Here is a 24,380-nt window from a genome sequence, read left to right as displayed (position 1 = left end):
CGTTTAAATATTATCTGGGTAAATAAATACTTGATAAATTATGTCACTTTTGTCAAAAACGAAATTTGTAAATTTTTACTTCTACATAGGTCAGTTGTAGTTGTAACGAAGGAATTACGTTTCCTCAAATTGAAAATTATGAAGATGGAAACTGATACTTCTTTACATCTAACAATTTGATTATACATCTTATGATTAATGTTAATATTTTCTGAGGCAAATATTTCGCTGTCCTCTGTGTGCAGTTCTTTATTTACATTGTCCACTATGACAAAATATGTCTCTTAATTTAGGCTATTGTGGCCTTGGGGAATGAGCACTTGTTTTTAATATTAGCTTGTCAGACTAAGCACTTTAATTGGATTAGCTTATTTAATTCTCACAACATTGCATGAACTGTAGATAGCATTTGATCCTATTTTATACATGATGAATCCTGAGTCATAGCATCCTCATGTATCAGAGTCCTTTGTAGGGCTGCAAAGTATAGGTGTTAGTACAGGTGATAGTATCATGATTGGTTTATAGAAACCCTGGTACTGTCATCTGCATTTGTAAACATATACAGCAGGAAGGTATGTAATTTAATACTTGTTTTCTTTTTCTTCTATTCTCATTGAAGATTATTTTCCAAAGTTATTCTCTTGTGGATTATCTCCATTACTCCAAATTTGAAAAATGTGCTATATAGAATATGTATGTATATATTTATATGCATATGCATGTGTATGCATTCAGGGGTGAATAGAAACCCACAAACCTAACTGAATGTTCAAATTTTAGTACTAGAAATATTAAAATAATTGCTTTGCAGGCAATTGGTTGTGGAACAATATCCATTGAGTGAAATACTTTTTCTGGCTATAATTGGAGTATAATTAAAATATAAACTTTAAGTTTCTCTTTTTAAAAAATATTTTGGAAAAACAGATTTTACTCTTTTCATCAGAAAAGTATTTCAATATGTAAGTGTACATATACCCAGAAATGCATATGTCTGATTGAAAGTGTTTTATTCTTTAGTTTTAAGCCCATATATATATATATATATATATATATATTTAAAATAATTTCTTCTTTTAGATTCATGGGTACATGTACAGATTTGTTGCATAGGTATATTGAATGATACTGAGGTTGGGGATATAGATGATCCTGTCACCCAGGTACTGAGCATAATACCTGATAAGTAGTTTTCATCCCATTTCCTCTTCCCTCCTTAGACATCTCCAAGCGTCTATTGTTCTCATCTTTACGTCTATACGTATTCGGTTATTTAGTTCACACTTATAAGTGAGGATATACGATATTTGGTTTTCCGTTTCTTTGTTAATTCACTTTAGATAATGGCCTCCAGCTACATCCATGTTGCTGCAAAGGACACATTACAGTCTTTTTATGACTGCGAAGTATTCGATGGTATATTTGTGTCACATTTGCTGTATCGAATCTACCATAGATGGGCACCTAAGTTGATTCCATATCTTTGCAATTGTGAATGGTGATGCAGTGAACCTATGAGTGCATATGTCTTTTTTGTAGGATAATTTATTTGCCTTTAGGTACTTATTCAATAATGGGATGGCTGGGTCAAATGGTAGTCCTAAGTTGTTTGAGAAATCTCCCAACTGCTTTCCACAGTGGATGAACTAACTTACATTCCCACCAAGAGTGTATATGTGTTCCCTTTTCTCCCCAGGCTGGTCAGCATTTATTATTTTTTAATTTTTTAATAATCACTATTTTGACTGGTATGAGATGGTATATTGTTGTAGTTTTAATTTGCCTTTCTCTGATTAGTGATGATGAACATTTTTTCATTTGTTTCTTGGCCACTTATAATGTCTTCTTTTGCTAAGTGTTGGTTTATATTCTTTATTTTTCCTTTTTTCTTTTTCTGAGATGGAATCCCTCTCTGTCACCCAGGCTGGAGTGCAGTGGCGTGATCTGTTTTTTTAAAGGAGTTATTTGTTTTTTGCTTGTTGATTTGCTTGTTGAAGTTCCTTATAGATTCTGGATATTACACCTTTGTTGGATGCACAGTGTGTGTATTTTTCTCCCCTTCTGGAGGCTGTTTAGTGTTGATAATTCATTTTGCTGTACAGAGCTCTTTATTTTAATTAGGCCCCACTTGTCAATTTTTTTTGCAATTTCTTTTGGGGACCTACTCATAAATTCTTTGTCAAAGCTGATGTCAAGAAGTGCATTTCTTAAGTTTTCTTGTAGGATTTTTGTAGTTTGAGGTCTTACATTTAAATCTTTGATTTGTCTTGAGTTTTTGTATGTAGTGAAAGGTAGGAGACTAGTTTCATTCTTCTTCATGTGGCTAGACAGTTATCCCAGCACCATTTATTGAATGGGAGTCCTGTCCTCATTGCTTCCTTTGTCTAAAATCAGATGGTTATGGGTATATGGCTTTATTTCTGGGTCCTTTATTTTGTTCCATTAGTCTAGGTGTCTGCTTTTATACCAGACCCATGCTGTAGTTTGGTTACTATAACCTTATAGTATAGTTTGAAGTCAGGTAATGTGATGCCTCTAGCTTGTTCTTTTTGCTTAGTATTGCTTTGGTTGTTTGGGTTCTGCTTTTGTTCCATGTGAATATTAGAGTAGGTTTTTTTTAATTCTACAAAAAATGATATTGGTAGTTTGATAGAAATAGGATTGAATTTATAAATTGCTTTGTCCATATGGCCATTTTAACAATATTGATTCTTCCAATTCATAAGCATGGAATATATTTTCATTTATTTGTGCCATCTCATTTTTTTCAGCAGTGCTTTGTAGTTCTTGTAGAGATCTTTCACCTCTTTGGTTAGATGTATGCATAGGTATTTTATTTTTGTTGTTGGATATTGGTGTGTGTTCTTGGCTTGGCTCTCAGAATGTTTTTGTTGTACAGAAGTGCTACTGATTTTTGTACATTGATTTTGTACCCTGAAACTTATCAGTTCCAGGAGCCTTTTGGCAGCATCTTTAGTATTTTTTAGGTGTGGAATCATATCATAAGTGAAAAGAGGTAATTTTACTTCCTTTCCTATTTGAATGCATTTTCTTTTACCTGGTTATTCTGACTAGCACTTTCAGTACTATGTTGAATAGGAGTGTTGGGAGTGGGCATTCTTGTCTCTTTCTAGTTCTCAAGGAGAATGATTCCAGCTTTTCCCATTTCAGTATGATGTTGACTGTAGGTTTGTCATCAGTGGCTCTTTTTATTGTGAGGTATGTTCCTTGGAAGCCTAGTATGTTGAGGGTTTTTATCGTGAAGAGATGTTGGATTTTGTAGAAAGCTTTTTCTGTGTCTATGGAGATGATCAATCATATGCTTTTTGTTTTTGAGTCTATTTATGTGGTAAATCACATTTATTGATATGCATATGTTGAAGCAACCAACCTTGCATCCCAGGAATGAAGCCTACTTGATCATGGAGAATTAACTGTTTAACTTGCTGCTGGATTCATTTTGCTATTTTTTTTTTTTTTAGGGTTTTGTTTTTGTGTTCATTTGGGATATTGGCTTTCTTTTTTGTTGTGTCTTTGCCAGATTTTGGTATCAGGGTAATTCTGGCCCTGTAGAATGAGTTAGGGAGGAAGGGGAGCCCCTCCTACTCATTTTTTTAAAAAATAGTTTCAGTAGGATTGGTACCAGTTCTTATTTGTATGTCTGGTAGAATTCAGCTGTGAATCCTTTTAGTCCATGGCTTGTTGTTGTTGGTAGATTTTTCATTACTGACTCAAACTTGGAACTTGTTATTGGTCTGTTCAGGTTTTCACTTTCTTCCTGGTTCAATCTTTGGAGGTTGTGTGTTCCCATAAATTTATTTCCTCTAGATTTCTAGTTTGTGCTCATAAGAGATGTTCATAATAATCTCTGAGAATCTTTTGTATTTCTGTTAGATCAGTTGTATTGTCAGCTTTGTCGTTTCTGTTTGTACTTATTTGGAGCTTCCCTTTTTCTCCTTTGTTACTCTAATGAACAGTCTGTCAATCTGTTTTATTCCTCCTATAAACCTACTCTTTTTTTCATTGATCTTTTATATGGATTTTTATGTCTTATTTTAAATCAGTTCTGATCTTAGTTATTTCTTTTGTTAGCTTCGTGTTGTTTTTTTTTTTTTTTTTTCCTGGTTCCTCTAGGTACAAGGTTAGATTGGTAATTTGAGATCTTTCTACTTTTTTGATGAATGCATTTGGCGCTGTAAACTTTCCTCTTAACATGCTTTAGCTCCTTCCCAAAGATTTTGTTAATATGTGATTCTATTTTAGTGAATTTTGAAGCATTCTTTGGTTTTTGCCCTCATTTTATTGTTTACCCAAGACTTATGCAGGAGCAAGTTGCTTCATTTTTATGTATATGTGTAGTTTTGAGAGACCTTCTTGGTGTTGGTTTCTGTTTTTAATGCACTATGGTATGAGAACGTACTCAACATGATTTTGATTTTTTAAATTTTTTGAGACTTGATTTATGACCAAAGCATTTGGTTGATCTGAGAATATGTTTCTTGTGCATATGAGAAAAATGTAGATTCTGTGATTTTGGGTGGAGTATTCTATAGATGTCTATTAGATCCCATTGGTCAACTGTCGAAATTAAGTCTGGAATTTCTTCTTTAGTTTTCTCCCTCAGTAATCTGTCTAATCCTGTCAGTGGGGAGTTGACATTTTCCATTCTTATTATGTGGCTGTTGAGGTCTTTTTCTAGGTCAAGAAGAATTTGTTTTATGATTCTGGGTGCTCTAATGTTGGGTGTATATAGACTTAAGATAGTTAAGTCTTCTTTATTGTTTTCAGTTTAAAGTCTGGTTTATCTGATATTAGAATTGCAACTGCTGCTCTTTATTGTTTTTCATTTTTATGGCATTTCTTTATCCTTTTAATTTGAGGTTGTGGGTGTTGTTACATGTGAGATGAGTCTTCCTAAAGACAGCAGACAATAGGATCTTGTCTTTTTGTCCAGCTTGCCATCCTGTGCCTTTTAAGTGGGTCTTTATTCCATTCACATTCTGGATTGGCACTGATATATGAAGTTTTGATCCTGAAATTGTTTTAGCTGGTTGTTTTGTAGAGTCGTTTATATAGCTGCTTTATAGTGTCTATGGGCTATGTGCTTGATTGTGTTTTTGTGGTATCAGATACTGTTCTTTTGCTTCCATGTTTAGCACTCCCTTATGGACTTTTTGTAAGGCTGGTCTAGTGGTTACAAATTCCCTTAGCATTTGAAGCTTAGTTTGGTGGGATATGAAATTCTTCATTGGAATTTATTCTTTTTAAGGCTGCTGAAAATTGGTTTCTAATCTCTTCTGGCTTGTAAGTTTTTGCTGAGCAGCCCGCTACTATCCTGATGGGGTTTCCTTTGTAAGTGGTCTGACCCATCTCTCTAAGCTGCCTTTAAGAGTTTTTTCTTTAACATTGGCCTTGGTGAATCTGATATCTGTGTGTCTAAAGGATGGTCATTTTGTACGGTATCTCACAAGGGTTTTCTGTATTTCTTGAATTTGCATGTTGATATCTCTAGTAAGATTGGGGCATTTTTCATGGACTATATCTTGAAATATGTTTTCAAAGTTGTTTTCTCTCTCAGAAATGCCAGAGAGTCCTACATTTGGTCTCTGTATAATCCCATATTTCTCAGAAGTTTTTTTCTATTTTTTAAATATTTTTCTTATTTTTGTCTAAGTTGATTTGAAAAACTGTTCTTCAAGCTCTGACTGCCTTTTCTCAACTGAGTCTATTCTGCTGTAAATGCTTCTGATTGTACTATGAAATTCTTATAGTGAATTTTTCAATTTTAGAAGTTCAGTTGGGTTCTTTTTTTAAATGACTATTTTGTCTTTCAGCTCTTGGATAGCTTTACTGGATTCCTTTGATTTCTTGGACTGGGTTTCAACTTTCTCCTAAAGCCATTGTACTTCCTATAGAGATTCTGAATTGTCTGTCATTTCAGTCGTTTCAACTGGTCAAGATCTGCTGGGGAGCTTGTGTACTTTTTTGGGAATAAGAGGACAGTGATTTTTTGAATTGTCAGAGTTATTTTGCTGATTCTTTTTCATCTGAGTGGGCTGGTATTCCTTTATCTGTGATATAAGTTGAGTATACTCAAATGGCTTCTTTTCTAAGCGTTTTCAGAGAGCTTACGCCCTGTACAGAATTTTTATTTGTGAATGGATTCTTGCCCTGGGTTTCACAGGTGATGTACATGGGCAGAATATTTTTGGTGTTGTAATTTGGTCAGCCAACCAGTAGATGGTGCTTAAATATAATGGGCAATAGATAGGCTTCAACTGACATGTTGCTGTTTTTTATTTCAGCATGTTTAGAGCCCTGCTGTCTTCTCCAAGAGCCATTCAATGATGGGAACTAGTCCTCATATTTGGAAATCCCACACAGGGTTCCCATTTTCCTTTCTCTTCAGCCTCAGTGTCTGTGTTGCCTTTCAACTCTTGGTGTTTCCTCTCTGAAGATCTGTTCAAACTATGTTGGTTTATTTGATATTTTGGTCTCTTTTGTTGCATAGGCACTTCTTGGCTATATCTAGTCAGCCATCTTGTCCTCTCTGCCCTCTCAAATCCTTTTTCAAGCCTGTGTATTTGTTATTGCCATTGAAATAGACAATTAATTGTCCTAATGTTAAGGAAAAATTTATTCAATGATACTTGTTAAAGTACATTAAAGAGGACTTTATTTAGGGGCATTGTGACAGATGTAAGGACCACTGACATGGGGTTTTACAGTGAGGGAGAGAGGCTCCCAATACACTTGAGCAAGTGGGAATTTATATCCAATGAGGGGATGGAGAGTTACTAGATAGAAAATTACTAAAAGGAAATATCAGAGTTAAAAGGTGATTCTGGCTAAACTCACCTAGAAGGATTGTTTTTGAAGACAGGCCAAGATAATCAGACTTTTGGGGTTGGTGGAAAATGAAGAATGCTATTAGGTATCCAATTATCAAGGTTTTTGCTGTACTGACTTAGCAGAGTTTTTTGCTAAAACTGAATTTTACAAGAAAGTGTACAGATGGGCCTAGGAGAAGGCTTAGGAACCTTGCTAACATTTGGTCAAGCAAATAATCTTTATCACTTATAAAGCCCTTCAAATAATAAAAGTGGCTTTAATAATTGTGAATTTAACCTTGGGTAGAAATTTTTCAAATAAGAAACTAATACACTTCAAGAATATGCAGGGTGATTTTTTTTTTAACTAGTAATTTAGTTGTAGGTTTCCCCTTTTTTATTTGCTAAAAGTTACGTGAGGGCAATTGTAGCTTCTGTTCACTAAGGTTAATTCCATTGAGTACAAAGCATTATTTTCATGGCCAAGGCCATTGGTAGTGGTGGTAGTGGCTGGAACAAAGAAACTTATTAGATAAGATACCCTTAACACTAATATAGGTCCATTTTATTTTAATAGCATTTCCGTAGTCACAAAAAAGCATAGAAAATATACTCATTGCTATTTGGAGCACTTTGTGGTAAAGCTAGAATCTGTGCTTTTGCTTTTATAGTATTTCCATAACAAGGTTATTTTTTAAAACATCATCCAAAACTGAAATTTCAACATTAATTGGATTGACACTTCTAGTTGTAAATCAATGCTTTCAGTCATAAATCTTGAGGAAATTGGCTTCAGACCTCGTGATAGTCTGTTTTCAGTAGGTTAGTTTTCTCAGTATTATTTTGTGCTAAGGAGAAGAATCTCTGTGTTTTAAACCTTTTCAAAGCTATGTAACTTGATGTTTGCTCTTTTAAAATCTTAGCCGTCAAATACCAGCTCTACTGCATGTGTCCTTGGCTATCGCTTCTCCCTATCATTGTCCTGATAGGGCATCATTGTCAGTTAGAGAGTTATTGCTTCCATACTGTGCTTCACTGCTAGATGAAAGTTTCTAAAGTTTAGCTCTTATCCTGTCATTCCAAACTTGAATATGTAGAATAATTCCCCATTGCCTAATATGTTTTCTGTGGCCTAAGATTTCTGTCATTTTTGTGTGATCTCATCTCCCATCTATCTACTTTTTTAGTTTTATATTCCATTGTTCTTTTTTCTTCACCTAATACTTGAACCAAACTGTTCTCTAAAGAGCCCAACATCAATATGTGTATTTATCATTTTCTTTACATTGTTTTATTTCTCTGAAATGGACTTTTTTCAGTTTTGCATGCTCAAACTCTACCAAGTGAGCCCAGTTGTAACGACTTTTCCATGAAGGCATTCAAACAAAGTTATCACTTGTTTTTCTTTGCTTTTATTATATTTTTAATTATTAAAAATTTTTTTCTGGCTGGACGTGGTGGCTAACGCCTGTAATCCCAGCACTTTGGGAGGCCGAGGCGGGCAGATCACGAGGTCAAGAGATCGAGACCATTCTTGCCATGATGAAACCCCGTCTCTACTAAAAATACAAAAATTAGCCGGGTGTGGTGGCACGCGCCTGTGGTCCCAGCTACTCGGGAGGCTGAGGCGGAAGAATCGCTTGAACCCAGGAGGCGGAGGTTGCAGTGAGCCGAGATTGCGCCACTGTGCTCCAGCCTGGCGACAGAGCAAGACTCCGTCTCAAAAAAAAAAAAAAAAAATTTTTTTTTTCTTCTAACTTCTTATTTTTTTATATTTATTGCCCTCATTCTCCTGTCCAATTATTTTTTTTTTTTATAAAGCTCATCTCTTCTTCCCTCCCACATAGTTGCTCTGCATACTTGCTACTCCTCTTATTTAATATTTTGTTTTGGAAAATGTAGGGAATATACAAAATAAACACTGAGGTTTACAGCATGATGTTATCACCATGTACCCATCTCTCTTTTATCAGTATGACATTATTGTTTCATTTTTGCCTTCCTCCACTTTTTGCCATCTACTCAGTTATTGTTAATTCTTTGAGATAAAATTTACATACATTCAAATTCTCATATCTGAGCTGGACAATTTCGACAATTAAGTACACACATGAAACCCAATCCCCTTTCAAAGTATAGATAGAATATTTCTATCTCTCCAGAAACTTTCTATTCCCTCTTTCCAGTCACTCTTCCCACCCTTATGAGGACTACTTTAACTTATCTTCACCTTATATTTGTTTTGCCTTTTTTATTCTTTCCATGTAAATGAAATTATACTGTTTGTGTAAGTCTTCATTTGCTCAACGTGTTTCTGAGATTTACCTCTTATTATTGCTTGGAACAATAGTCCATTCCATTTTATTGCTTAGTACTATTCCATTCTGTGACTGTTTTATAATTTATGTATCCATTTGGCTTATGGACTTCTCGATTATTTTCAGTTTTTGGCTATTGTGAGTCAAGCTGCTGTGAATATGTGCATGTAAGCCTTTTTGTGGATATTACTGATTCTCATTATTCTCTCTACTTATGTTCTGTGAAGTCACCATGGACACTGAATTTTTGAATACTGGACCATTGCTTCTAGGGGAAATATAGAGTTAGGTTCTTGTGATCCTCTGGTCACAACATTTTTGTGGACTGATCAACATATAATTTTGTTTTATGTGTGTTTTTGTTTAAAGACACCTTATTTAATATATATTGTTGCTTCATTAATGTTGAATTCATAGTCAACAGCACTAGAACTGATAACTGAATAAAGTTTATCTAAAATGTATTTTCTCCTTAAGGCACACCACAGCCTTCTTGTACTCAGGACTCACAGCACTTCAGTACTCTTCATGGCACCATTCTACACAGCAAAATCGCCAACAAAAAGCATCACAACTTGAAAACCATGGCACAAAATAGACCATGAAAAGGACACTGGTTTACAGTATGATTGCCAAAACAAGAGAGAGTATCAATATGTTCCACATCAGCTGAGAATGTACCTGTGTGGTGACTCTAAGTTTGCTGCTCTGTACACGTCTACAAATTACTGTGAAAGTGCTTCAAGTATTGATTTTGGGGTTACCAACAAATTTTAGTGAGGCGGTGAATTCACAAAAGTGGAATCTGTGAATAATAAAGATTATATATATATTCTTACTGTTCTTGGATAACTATTAATATAGTTGATGGGTTAAATAGTATCTGTACTTTATATGATACTGCCAAGCCTTTTTCCAATGTAGTTGTATCATTTTAAATTATCATTAGCAATGCATAAGAGTTCTAGTTGTTTCGTATAATCATCAACGTTTGATATTATCAGTCATTAATTTTAATCATTGTAGCACTCATTTGATTTTTTTTTATTATTATTATTTTCTTTTTAAAATGGGGTTTCACCGTGTTGGTCAGGCCGGTCTTGAACTCCCGACCTCAGGTGATCCACCCGCCTTGGCCTCCAAAGTGCTTAGATTACAGGCGTGAGCCACCACGCCTGGCCTCGTTTGATTTTTTCTTGCTGAAGATATGTGTTTATATCTTATCTCTCCCAGCTGGAATTTTTTTGGTGGTAGTATATCATTCATTTTTGTATTTGCCAAACCAATAATTTGAAAAGATGCTATACCCTTGTTGTTATGTGCACAGACTTTGGAGCCAGAATGCGTATGGTCAGCTCTCAACTCTCCCACTTACAAATTTGAAGGCTATAGACAATGAAAATAATATAACAGTAAACTGACTTTTCATAACTACATTAATTTGGGTGTCTCAGCAAACAATTATTATTAATAGTTTGTAAATCAAGCCTTTTCGAGGTTAGATAGCTTGTCCCTGATCAATCAAGTAAGGGGTACCAAAACAAGATTTTAAATTCAGGTCTAACTTACTCCAAAGCCTCTTAACTACTGCACAAAATAGTATTGCTGCCTAAATCCCACTTTAAAAACCCACCAAATGTCATTAAATTAATGCTCACCATCCACTATTAAGATGTAAATGATACTGAATTAATTAAAACTAATTTACTTATTATAATCATTTATACATTTTTTGCTTTTCTACATGCAAAATGATATTTGATATTAATAGTAGTTACATTCTTTCATTCCAAAACTTTAGCTTTTATTTAATTTTTTTTGCCTTATTGTGTTGTCTAGCACCACCAGTTCAAATTTGAATAGAAATGATAATAGCGCATATTTTTGTCTCATTTCTAATTTAAAAGGGAAAGTTTTTAATATTTCATGATTAAGCTTCAAGATTTTTTGTATTTTTTTTTATGTTTTTTTCTTTATTTCTTGTAAAAGAAATGGGATTCATATGTAGAACCGGCAGATTTGTTTCTTAGGTATACGTGTGCCATGGTAGTTTGCTGCACCCATTGACCTGTCCTCTAAGCTCTTCCCCTAATCCCGCATCACCCAACAGGCCCTGGTATGTGTTGTTCTCCACTCTGGGTCCATGTGTTCTCATTGTTCATCTTCCACTTATGAGTGAGAACATGCAGTGTTTGGTTTCTGTTCATGTGCTAGTTTGCTGAGCATAATGGCTTCCAGCTTCATCCATGTCCCTGCAAAAGACATCATCTCATTCCCTTTCATGGCTGCATAGTGTTCCATGGTGTATATGTACCACATTTTCTTTATCCAGTCTATCATTGGCATTTGGGTTGATTCCATGTCTTTGCTATTGTAAATAGTGCTGCACTAAACATACACATGCATGTGTCTTTATAGTAGAATGATTTATAATCCTTTGGATATATACCCAGTGATGGGATTGCTGAGTCAAATGCTATTTCTGGTTCTAGATCCTTGAGAAATAGCCATACTGCCTTCTACAATGGTCGAACTAATGTACATTCCCACCAACATTGTAAAACCATTCCTATTTCTCCACAACCTCACCAGCATCTATTTGCCATTCTGACTAGCATGAGATGATATTTCATTGTGGTTTTAATTTGCATTCCTCTGATGGTCAGTGATGTTGAGCTTTTTTTATTCATATGTTTCTTGTCTGCGTAAATGTGTTCTTTTGAGAAATGTCTGTCCATATCTTTTGCCCACTTTTTGATGGGGTTTTTTTCTTGTAAATTTGTTTAAGTTCCTTGTAGACTGGATATTAGACCTTTGTCAGATGTGTAGAGTGCAAAAATTTTCTCCCATTCTGTAGGGTGCATGTTCATTCTGATGATAGTGTCTTTTGCTGTGCAGATGCTCTTTAGTTTAATTAGATCCCATTTATCAATTTTGTTTTTTGTTGCAATTGCTTTTGGTGTTTTCATCATGAAGTCTTTGCCCATGCCTGTGTCCTGAATGATATTGCCTAGGTTTTCTTCTAGGGTTTTTATGGTTTTGGATTTTACATTTCAGTCTTTAGTCGCTCTTTAGTTAATTTTATTTAGTTTTTGTACAAGGTGTAAGGAAGGGGTCCAGTTTTAGATTTCTGCATATGGCTAGTCAGTTTTCCCAGCATCATTTATTGAATAGGGAATCCTCTCCCCATTGCTTGTTTTTGTCAGGTTTGTCGAAGATCAGATGGTTGTAGATGTGTGGTATTATTTCTGAGGTCCCTGTTCTGTTCCATTGGCCTAAATGCCCATTTTGGTACCAGTACCATGTTGTTTTGGTTACTGTAGCTATGCAGTATAGTGTGAAGTCAAGTAGCATAATGCCTTCAGCTTTGTTCTTTTTGCTTAGGATTGTTTTGGCTATCCAGGGTCATCTTTGATTCTATATGAAATTTAAAGTAGTTTTTTCTAATTCTTTGAAGAATGTCAGTGGTAGTTTGATGGGAATAGCATTGAATCTGTAAATTACTTTGGGCGGTATGGGTATTTTCACGATATTGATTCTTCTTATCCATCAGGATGGAATGTTTTTCCATTTGCTTGCGTCCTCTCATTTCTTTGAGTGGTTTGTAGTTCTCCTTGAAGAGGTCCTTCACATCCCTTGTTAGCTGTATTCTTAGGTATTTTATTCTCTTTGTGGCAACCGTGAATAGAAGTCATTCATGATTTGGCTCTCCGCTAGACTAATGTTGGTGTATAGGCATGCTTGTGATTTTTGCATATTGATTTTATATCCTGAGACTTTACTGAAGAATCTTATCTGTTTAAGGGTTTTTTGGGCTGAGACGATGGGGTTTTCTAAATATAATGTCACCTACAAACAGAGACAATTTGACTTCCTCTCTTCTTATTTGAATGCCCTTTATTTCTTTCTCTCGTCTGATTGTCCTGGCCAGAACTTCCAATGCTATATTGAATAGGACTGGTGGGAGAGGGCATCCTTGTCTTGTACTGGTTTTCAAAAGGAATGCATCCAGCTTTTGCCCATTCAGTATGATTTTGGCTATGGGTTTGTCATAAATAGCTTTTACTATTTTGAGATATGTTCCATCAATACCTAGTTTACTGAGAGGTTTTAACAGGAAGGGCTGTTGAATTTTATCAAAGACTTTTTCTGCATCTATTCAGATAATCACATGGTTTCTGTCTTTGATTCTGTTTATGTTATGGATTATGTTTATTGATTTGCATTTGTTGAACCAGCCTTGCATCTAGGGATGAAGCCTACTTGATGATAGTGGATAAGTGTTTTGATGTGCTGGTGGATTTGGTTTGCCAGCATTTTATTGAGTATTTTCACATCGATATTCACCAAGGATATTGGCCTGAAGTTTTCTTTTTTTGCTGTGTCTCTTCCCGGTTTTGGTATCAGGATAATGTTGGCTTCACAAAATGAGTTAGTGAGGAGTCCCTCCTTTTCAGTTGTTTGGAATAGTTTCAGGAGGAATGGTACCAGCTCCTCTTTGTACTTCTGGTAGAATTCAGCTGTGAAACTGTCTGGTCCTGGGCTTTTTTGATGGTAGGCTATTAATTATGGCCTCACTTTAAAAACTTGGTATTGGTCTATTCTTCCTGGTTTAGACTTGGAGGGTGTATGTGTCCAGGAATTTATCCTTTTTTTCTAGATTTTCTAGTTTATTTGCATGTAGGATTCTCTCATGGTAGTTTGTATTTCTGTGGGGTCCGTGGTTATACCTCCTTTATCATTTTTGATTGTGGCTATTGATTCTTTTCTCTTTTCTTCTCTATTAGTCTACCTATCTAATAGTCTATTTTGTTAATTTTTTCAGAAAATCAGCTCCTGGATTCATTGATTTTTTTTTTTTTGGGGAGGAGTTTTTGTGTCTTTATCTTCTTCAGTTCTGCTCAGAACGTAGTTATTCCTTGTCTTCTGCTAGCTTCTGGATTAGTTTGCTCTTGCCTCTCTAGCTCTTTTAATTGTGTTTTTAGGGTGTCAATTTGAGATCTTTCTAGCTTTCTGATATGGGCATTTAGTGCTATAAATTTCCCTTTTAACACTGCTTTAGCTGTGTCCCAGAGATTCTGGTATGTTGTCTCTTTGTTCTCACTGGATTCAAAGAATTTGATTTCTGCTTTAATTTCATTATTTACCCAGGAGTCATTCAGGAGCAGATTGTTCAATTTCCTTGTAATTGTATGGTTTTGAGTGAGTTTCTTAATCCTGAGTTCTAATTTGATTGCCTTGTGGTCTGAGAGACTATAATGATTTCTGTTCTTTTGCATTTGCTAAGGAGTGTTTTACCCCCAACTATGCGGTTGATTTTAGAGTAAGTGCCATGTGGCACTGAGATGAATGTGTATTCTGTTTATTTGGGTGGAGAGTTCTGCAGATGTCTATTATGTCCACTTGACCCAGAGCTGAGTTCATGTCCTGAATATCCTTGTTAATTTTCTCTCTCTTTGATCAGTGTAATGTTTACAGTGAGGTGGTAAAGTCTGCCACTATTATTGTGTGGGAGGCTAAGTCTCTTTGTAGGTCTCTAAGAATTTGTTTTATGAATTCGGGTTGATCTTTTCATGGAGTATCTTAGTGGTGTTCTCTGTATTTCCTGAATTTTAATGTTGGCCTGTTTTGCTATGTTGGGGAAGTTCTCCTGGATAACATCTTAAGTGTGTTTTCTAGCTTGTTTCTATTCTCACTGTCACCTTCAGGTACTCCAGTCAATCATAGATTGGTCTTTCTATGAAGTCTGATATTTCTTGGAGGCTTTGTTCATTCCTTTTCACTGTTTTTTCTTTACTCTTGTCTGCACGCCTTATTTTCGCAAGGTGGTTTTCAGACTCTGATATCCTTCCTTCCACCTTGTCGATTTGGCTGCCAATACTTGTGTATGCTTTATGAAGTTCTCGTTCTGTGTTTTTCCTCTTCATCAGGTCATTTATTTTCCTCTCTAAAGTGGTTATTGTAGATAGCAGCTCCTCTAACCTTTTATCAAGGTTCTTAGCTTCTTTGCATTGAGTTAAAACATGTTCTTTTAGCTCAGTGTAGTTCTTGTTATCCGTCTTCTGAGTCCTACTTCTGTCACTTCATCTGTCTCATCCCCTGTCTAGTTCTGTGCCCTTGTTGGAGAGATGTTGCAATTATTTGAAGGAGAAGTAGCACTCTGTCCTTTTGGGCTTTCAGCATTTTTTTGTTGATTCTTGCTCATCTTTGTGAGTTTTTCCAGTTTTGATCCTCTGAAATTTAGGTGGCAGTTCTCAAACCTCAGTTCTTAACTTCTGTGCACTAACAGGCTCGTGAAAGTTACCTGGGCTTGGGGCTTGAACCCTTTGAAGCCATGGCCTGAGCTTACGTTGGCCTATTTTAGTCATAGCTAAAGTGGCTGTGATGCAGGACACCATGTTTCTGGACTCTACACAACATGGGGACCCTTAGCCTGGCCAACAAAACCATAGTTCCCTGCTAGGCCTTCAAACCTGTGATGGGAGGGGCTGCCATGAAGACCTGTGACATGTCCTGGAGACATTTTCCCCATTGTCTCGGGGATTAACATTCAGCTCCTCATTACCTATGCAAATTTCTGCATCTGGCTTGAAGTTCTCCTCAGAAAGTGGGATTTTCTTTTCTATTGAATTGTCAGACTACACATTTTCCAAACTTTTATGCTCTGTTTCCCTTGTAAAACTGAATGCCGTTAATAGCACCTAGGTTACTTCTTGAATGCTTTGCTGCTTAGAAATTTCTTCCACCAGTACGCTAAATCAACTCTCTCAAGTTCAGAGTTCCACAAATCTCTAGGGCAGGGGCAAAATTCTGCCAGTCTCTTTGCTAAAACATAACAAGAGTCACTTTTGCTCCAGTTTCCAACAAGTTCCTCATCTCCATCTGAGACCACCTCAGCGTGGACATTTTCGTTCATATCCCTATCAACATTTTTGTCAAAGCCATTCGACAAGTCTCTAGGAAGTTCCAAACCTTCCCAGATTTTTGTGTCTTCTTTTGAGCCCTCCAGACTGTTCCAACCTCTGCCTGTTACCTAGTTCCAAAGCCTCTTCCACATTTTCATGTGTCTTTTCAACAGCACCCCATTCTGCTGGTACCAGTTTTCTTTATTAGTCCATTTTCATGTTGCTGATAAAGACATACGCAAGACTGGGCAATTTACAAAAGAAAGAGGTTTAGTGGACTTACAGTTCCTCATGACTGGGGAGCCCTCACAATTATGGCAGAAGGCAGAGGAGCAAGTCACCTCTTACCTGGTTGGTAGCAGTCAAAGAGAACTTGTGCAGGGAAACTCCTATTCTTAAAAGCATCAGATGTCATAAGATTCATTCACTATCATGAGAACAGTGCAGGAAAGACCTGCCCACATAATTCAATCACCTCTTACCAGGTTCCTCCCAGAACACGTGGGAATTATGGAAGTTACAATTCAAGATGAGATTTGAGTTGGAACACAACCAAACCATATCAGCTAACAACCTTGGAAGTTAGTTTGCTTGATCATGTGACTGGCTGCTCAAAGCTGAAAGCAAATACAAAGCCTACTAAAAATACAAAAATTAGCTGGGTGTGGTGGTATGCACCTGTAGTCCCAATTACTCGGGAGGCTGAGGCAAGAGAATCTCTTGAACTGGGAGATGGAAGTTGCAGTGAGCTGAGATTGTGCCACTGTAGTCCAGCCTTCGTGATGGAGTGAGACTGTCAAAAAAAAAAAAAAAAAAAGCAAAGCCATGCTTATTGGTGTGTGCCACTTTCTCAGTTTGTGTCCTCTTATCCTGCCATTCCCCCTTTATCCTGACATCAGCTGCCTGAAGGAGAGAACTAAGCCCCCTTGGTAAATTTTAAAGGAAAGGAGGGACCCAAACTTTCCTGGCTTTGTAGGATACAAATTACCAGGTCATCATCCTTGGTCCCATGTGAGAAGGGGAAAGCTGAACCCAGGGCTTGCCAAAAGGGCTGAAGATGAAGGGGAAGAACTACAGTAATATTTCACCTCCCTGAGCGAGGTTGCTTTCCAAATATCAGAAGCTACATGAGGGAGGAAAAAAACCCAGGTTTGGACACCAGCCCTAAAGTGAGCAGCCAAAAGAGAGAAAAAACCTACATTGTTCCTCATGTTTTTATTATCCTTTTCTGCTCTCCCAGTACTCTCTACTCCCAGCAGTTTTCCCATATGACTGGAGATATCACAGTCATTTTGTGGCCATTGTAAGCTGTCACATACTAAAACTCTGTAAATTGTTAAATTTGTGAATGTACCATTTCATAATTTCTGGAAACATATGTTTTAGTACAGTTCATTAATGTGGCATAAGACATGTTTACTGGCAGACTCAAATATCTTTGGTTCCTCTGTAATAAGAACTAAATTACTATAGCCCTTGACATGTGCCTATGAGACACCTTGGTCCATGCGTTAGTACGGGAAAATCTATCTGAATTCAAATGATAGATTTGAATAAAGTTTTACTGTGTGAAATGATGTTAAACTGACCTGTGGGTGAAGCCCTTGGACTGATTTCATATACTGAGTTTACTCTGTTAAATAAATATTTGGGCCTGGTTCCCTGATAGCTTATGAACTATGTGAAAAGCTAATGGTGTCCACTTGGTGGCAGCCACCCTCCAGCTCCAAGGACAGTTTAAAAGATTAACTGGTAGGAGCTGATCCACCACAATGAGCTGAATGAAAGCCATTTTCTTGGACACGGGGTTGGGAGACTTCATTCTGTGTGCCAAATTTGGATACAGCTTATCTTTCTACTGCTCTTAGCTTGGAAGGATTTTTACATTTTTTAAAGCATGGGGCAGGGGGTGGGGAAAGAATACACACTCGAGACTGTGTGGCGTTTACAAAGCCCAAACTATTTACTGTCTGCTTTTTTCAGGAAAAAAGTTTGTTAACTGCTACATTAGACAATATTCCTAAATATTAAGTTATGATTTCTTTTTCCTGAGTGTTGGACTATTGCCAGTTACTTCACTTGGGTAATAATAGTAGATTGCTTTGCTTTCCTATGATTGATGATTATATCATTAGACATTTTTTATTTTAGAAAACTTGTATAAAATATGCAGTAGTAAGTTTATTTCAAAGAATATGCTCTCCTGGACAATTAAATAATTTAGCTTATCGTATGCTCCTTGTTGTAAGTGGCTACCAAGCTTTTCACACTGCCGCATACTCAGATTCTCATGGTCTCATGTTTTTATTTTTAACTCTAGTGACAGAACAGGCTGGTCATTCCAATCTGCAATGTCCAAAGAGAAAAGAGAAGGTTGGAAGTCTTCTAAAAAGGAGAAATATAGCATATTTTTTGCAGGAAAGTTCATTAGCACTAGTAAAGTTTTGGGGAGCTGGCAAGCTCTGATTGCTGAATAAGAAAAGTGGGTAAAACTAGTCTCAGAGTTGCAAAAGGTTGCTTCAGTTGCTGCTAGATAATACTGGTTGCAAGTTACTAACAGCAGTTTCAGCAACCAGGGCTTACAGAAATTGAAAAATGAAGAACTTTGTAATCCTACAAATTATAAAAACAGTGCAGTTATCATTTAGATTTTAGATTTTGACTGCCAGAGATTTGCTTTATTGCGAATGCCTATATTTCAATGTTAGAATTATTATAATTGACTTTATAGATCTTTTATATAAATTATTCTCATTTGGGAGACTAGAGGATAGATAGCAATACATGAATCTTATCTTAAAATTGGCTTAAATCTAATGAATACCCATATAATTACCACTGAACTTAAGGAATAAAACATTACAGATATAATGGAAGTATCTGTGAATCTCTTACCTATATCATTCGCCTTTATTATTCTCTTCCCAGAAGTAACCCTTATTCTGAATTTGGTGTTTTATATTTCCTTCTTGTTTCACAATTTTATCCTTTTCCTCATGTCCTGAAAAAATGAAGTCTTGTTTTGCCTGTCTTAAACTATATTTGAATAGTATCATACTGCAACATGGTTTTTTTCCCTCAGCATTGTTTCTGAGATACATTCATTGATAGATCTAGTTCTTCATTTCAACTGTTAAAGAGTATTTAATTGCATGAATATATTATAATTTATTATTCTTCTATTGCTCATTTCATAATTTTTACTATTGTGAAGTGTTTCAAAGAATCATAAATAAGTGAATATTTCCTTGAGGTATATAGCTAGGTATAGAATTGCCAGCATATAGTATATAAACTTTCAAAAATTTTACTTATTTTTGGGGGTTCTTTTTTTTTTTTTGAGAAAAAGTATCACTCCATTGCCCAGGGTGTATTGCAGTGGTGCAGTATCAGCTCACTGCAACCTCCGCCTCCTGGGTTCAAGTGATTCTCTTGCCTCAGCCTCCCAAGTAGCTGGGACTATAGGCGCGTGCCACCACGCCCAGATAATTTTTGTATTTTCTTAGTAGAGGTGGGGTTTCGCCATATTGGCCAGGCTGGTCTCAAACTGACCTTGTGATCCACCCGCTTTGGCCTCCCAAAGTACTGGGATTACAGTTTACTCTCTCATGGGAAATGTATGAGGTTCACAAAGACTTGATATTGTTAGACTTAAAGTACTGATAATCTGATGTGTGTAGGTTGTATTACATTGAATTATTTTACATTTTTTGGTATTAAGAAATTTTTTGAATCAGGAGCAAATTCTTTGTTCTCTCTTTGTCTGTTTTCACTAATAATGGTGTGCTTCTAATTACCTAGTCTGTTTTCCCATTAGATCATTTTTTTATTAAATAATCTCTCTTCTACCTACTGTTAGTTGCACCACCCCATTATATAAAGTTCATTTGGTAGGTTTATTTTGTGCTGAGCAACTAAATAAAAAATGGAATGTTTTCTGTTGTCTTTTTGTGCTCTAAAGAGTCAGCTCTTTACCTACATCAGGCGTTTCTCCCAGTGTTTTCCCTCCCCAGGCCCCACCTCTATCCCTCCTCTAGCTCCCCACCCCCCAACCTACCCCAGTGTGTGATGTTCCCCTCCCTGTGCCCATGTGATCTCATTGTTCAGCACCTGCCTATGAGTGAGAACTTGCAGTGTTTAGTTTTCTGTTCTTGTGTCAGCTTGCTGAGAATGATGGTTTCCAGATTCATCCATGTCCCTACAAAGGACACAAACTCATCATTTTTTATGGCTGCATAGTATTCCATGTTTTATATGTGCCACATTTTCTTTGTCCAGTCTATCATTGATGGGCATTTGGGTTGGTTCCAGGATGGAGACTGCAAACCACCATGGCATGTGCGTACCTATGCAACAACCCTGTGGGATGTGCACATGTACCCCAGAGCTTAAAGAACAATTTAAAAAAAAAGAGCTCTTGGTAGAGGAAAGAATTGAGCCTGTTGTCTAAGTGATAATAGTAGAATAATACTGTGAGGGAGTGAAAAGTCAGGGATCTAAGTTGTAGAAAATTCAGTTACTAACAGCAATTAATTGGATAAAGAAAATGCAAACATAAAAAACATCAATATTTTGATTATATTATCCTTATAGAATATAGTCATTCATTGCTTAATGATGGATATGTGTTCTAAGAAATGCATCGTTAGGCAGTTTTGTCATTTCACAAACATCATGGAGTGTACTCACACAAACCTAGGTGAGAAAGCCTCCTATCCACCTAGGCTGTATAGTATAGGCTGTTGTTCTTAGGCTACAGACTGTATAGCATGTTGCTGTACTGAATGAATACTGTGGGCAGTTGTAACACAATGGCAACTATTTATATATTTAAACATACAAAAATGCAGTAAAAATGTGGTATAAGAGATAAAAAGTGATATAGGGCACTTAGCATGAATGGAGCTTGCAGGACTGGATGTTGCTTCGGGTAAGTGAGTGAGTGAATGGTGAAGACCTAGGACTTGACTGTACACCAGTGCAGAGTTTTTAAATACTGTATACTTAACTACACTAAATGTATTAAAAGATATTTTTCTCCCTTCAATAATAAATTTACCTTAGCTTACTTTAACTTTTTTAGTTTATAAACTTCTTGATTCTTTTGTAACAATGCTTAGCTTAAAACACAAACACGTTGTACAATTGTACAAAAATATTTTATTTCTGGCAGGCATGTGGCTCGTCACCTGTGATCCCACCACTTTGGGAGACTGAAGCAGGAGGATTGCTTAAGCCCAGGAGTTTAAAACCAGTGGACCACACCCTATCTTTACAAAAAATAATTTAAAAATCAAGCTAGCTGTGTTGGTGCACCCCTATAGTCCCAGCTACTCAGGAGGCTAAGGAGGAAAAATTGCTGGAGCCCAGGACTTTCAGACTAAGTGAACTATGATCTCACCACTGTACTCAATCCAGCCTGGCAGACAGAGTAAGAACTCATCTCAAAAAAATATTTTACACACACACACACACACACACACACACACACACACACACACACACCTATCTAGGCCTACACAGTGTCAGAATCATCAGTACCACTGTCTTCCACTTCTGTATCTTTTCTCACTGGATAATACCCATGGAGCTGTCATCTTCTATGATAACAACACCTTTTTCTGAAATACCATCTGAAGGAACTGCCTGAGGCTGTTTTACAGTTAACTTTTTTTTTTTTAATAAGCAGGAGTACACCCTAAAATAATGATAAAAACCATAGTATAGTAAATGCAAAAACCAGTAACATAATCATTTATTATCATTATCAAGTATTATGTAGTGTACATAATTGTATGTGCTGTACTTTTATATGATCGCCATTGTAGTAGGTTTGTTTATATCAGCATCACCACAATCATGTAGGAATGCCTTTTACTACTACTTTATGATGGCTACGAAATCACTAGGTAATAGGAATTTTCCAGCTCCATTATAATTTTATGGAATCACCATCATATATGCAGTTCATTATTGATTGAAACATCATTTATGCAGTGCATGACTGTAATTATACTCTATTATTTCCCTCTAGGTCCTGATTTTTAAGGTAATTTGTAGTTATTTTTTCTGCCTTTCTCTGTTACTAACTGAATTGCTTCCTCAGAAGATTAAGAGTTACCTACATTGACTTTTCCCTGGATATTAACTGTAACATTAGCATGTTATTAAATTGGTTTATTAAATATAATGACATACTTAAATATTGAAGGGGGAAGGGAATAGTCTGTATTACTTCCAGAGGAGGGATTGGTTCTAGTGGAGCTCATTGGACAGCTAGATGAGGAAGATGAAGATTTAAGGAATGGGGAAGAGAAGAAAGGGACAAGATAAGAGATGCTGAAAAAAAAATAATTAAAAAATAAAGAGATGCTGAAAGATATTCTTAATAGACTTAAGTATTTTACTTAGGTTATGCTCTTTTCTGTAATTTTCACTGGCTTATTTAAAGTAGAAAAGTTTATAAGTAAAGAATTTAATAGAAGAAACAGGTAATTTTGTTGAGATGTGTGGAGTCAGATCTACCCTGAAATAAAAAGAATCTGATCACATTTCCTTAGTGACTTGAAATATAAAAACACTAAGAGAGACAGAAATAAAGGTTAGAAGCAGAAATTGGAAAAAATAAAGAATGGTGAGTTTAATGTTAGTGATTGGTCATCAGAATCCTATTTTAACTTATATCTGTATATTTTCTTGTCATACTAGTTAATTACATAGTCTGTTTCTGGGTTTTTCTATGTTGACTTGATCATAGCTGTGACTAACAAATACTTTTATTTATAACCTATTTAATGTGTTAACATTTTTCTTATATTTTATGGAATGTTTACATGATCTTGCTTAACTTGAGTGGACTGTCAGGATTATTGTCCTATGCCTCTTGTTCTTGTAGTTTTTCTTTAATTGCAGTCTTTCTTTTTAACAGTGTTTATTTTAGCTCAAAATATATGTGTTTATTATCCTTCAGTTTTCTTTATTATTGCTGAACAATTTCTTGTAATTTTTGTTTTTTCCTCACTGGGTGTCTCTTTGCAAATATTACTTTTAGATAAGTTTGTATGAGTCTTAAAAAGCTCTTCCTAGGTATAATTAAAACAAGATAGCACCTTCATTTTGAGTATGTACATAGTTCTATCTCGTAGATGGAAAGCTAGCTTGTGTTTGCAGAAGACCATATTGACAGAGTGAAGTAATTTTAAAATAAAATTTGACAACTAGTAGAGTAGGTCTGTAGGGGGATTTCTTATTGTATAAGGCTTATACTGTGCTAAGTATAATATTTTTATCTTATAATAAATTAATTATATTAGAAATTAATCTGTTTGTAGTTCTACTTTATGTATTTTCTATTTTAGAGAAATTTCCCACTAAAGAGTCATCGTTAACATTTTTCTCCAAGTGATTTCTGCATGTTTCTAACCCTGATCAGTTTGCTATCTCATTGACTTCTAAACATTCATCTTTTCCTTTTTAAATCTTGCTATTGGTTCAAATTCAGGTTGTTTGAACTCTTTATTATTCTTTTCTGCTACCTTGCTCCCAATCCAACTACCTCACCTAATTTCCTAATTATATCATTGGTATCATTATTTTTCTGGTCATTAAAATAAATGTTTGTTGAAATTTAGATTTTAATCCTGCTAGCTCTGAGATTTTTGGGAAATAAGTTAGCCTCTTCAAGTTTCATTATCTTGTCTGTAAAGAGGGGAGAGCAATGTTTCATGACATGAGATTGGTAAAATGATTAGATTAAATAAGAATATAAGTGATGCATTTGGTACAGTGCCTGTCTCTTCGCAAATGATAATTGCCCTGTAGGTATGTAGGAGTGAAAGCTCATAATTGTTTTTGATACTTTTCTTCTCTAAACCCTCTGTATTGGTTTTTTCACCAAATTTTGATAATGTCAGCTTTATAATGTTAACATATATTTGATTTTATTGTATTCTCTTAGCTGAAATCTTGATCCAGGTGCTGATTTTCTGTACGATAATGTAAAGGTTGTCTTCCTTACAGATTTGTCTCCATACTTTCCTTCCTTATAATGCATCCTGCATATTCTAGTCAGATGACTTTTTCTAACATTCCACATTTATTATGCCATGTAGCTGCAAAGAAAGAACAACAACAACAAAAGGAATTGTTTCTTATTTTCTTATTTCACTTAATAGAACCATGCATTCCATCCAGTTTGTTTTACTTACTCAAAGGCTATTACTGTTCTTTCTGTGCCCTTTCTCAGGCCAGGCCTTCTTCACAACATCATTCAAAATATACAGTGTTTCTTGTACTTATTTCCAATTTAGTTACATACTGCCTTG

The 24,380-nt window shown here is 35.8% G+C and overlaps 1 protein-coding gene across 17 annotated transcripts in view; it reads left to right on the top strand.

Moving 5' to 3' along the window:
- GPHN (gephyrin) overlaps positions 1–24,380 on the top strand; it is a 636,323-nt gene that overhangs the window by 87,050 nt on the left and 524,893 nt on the right. The window lies entirely within an intron of this gene.

This window comes from Sapajus apella, unplaced genomic scaffold (assembly GCF_009761245.1).
Source record: "Sapajus apella isolate SASKATOON/1434 unplaced genomic scaffold, GSC_monkey_1.0 scaffold59, whole genome shotgun sequence".
Classification (NCBI taxonomy): domain Eukaryota; kingdom Metazoa; phylum Chordata; class Mammalia; order Primates; family Cebidae; genus Sapajus; species Sapajus apella.
This window is presented reverse-complemented; position numbering and strand designations above follow the sequence as displayed.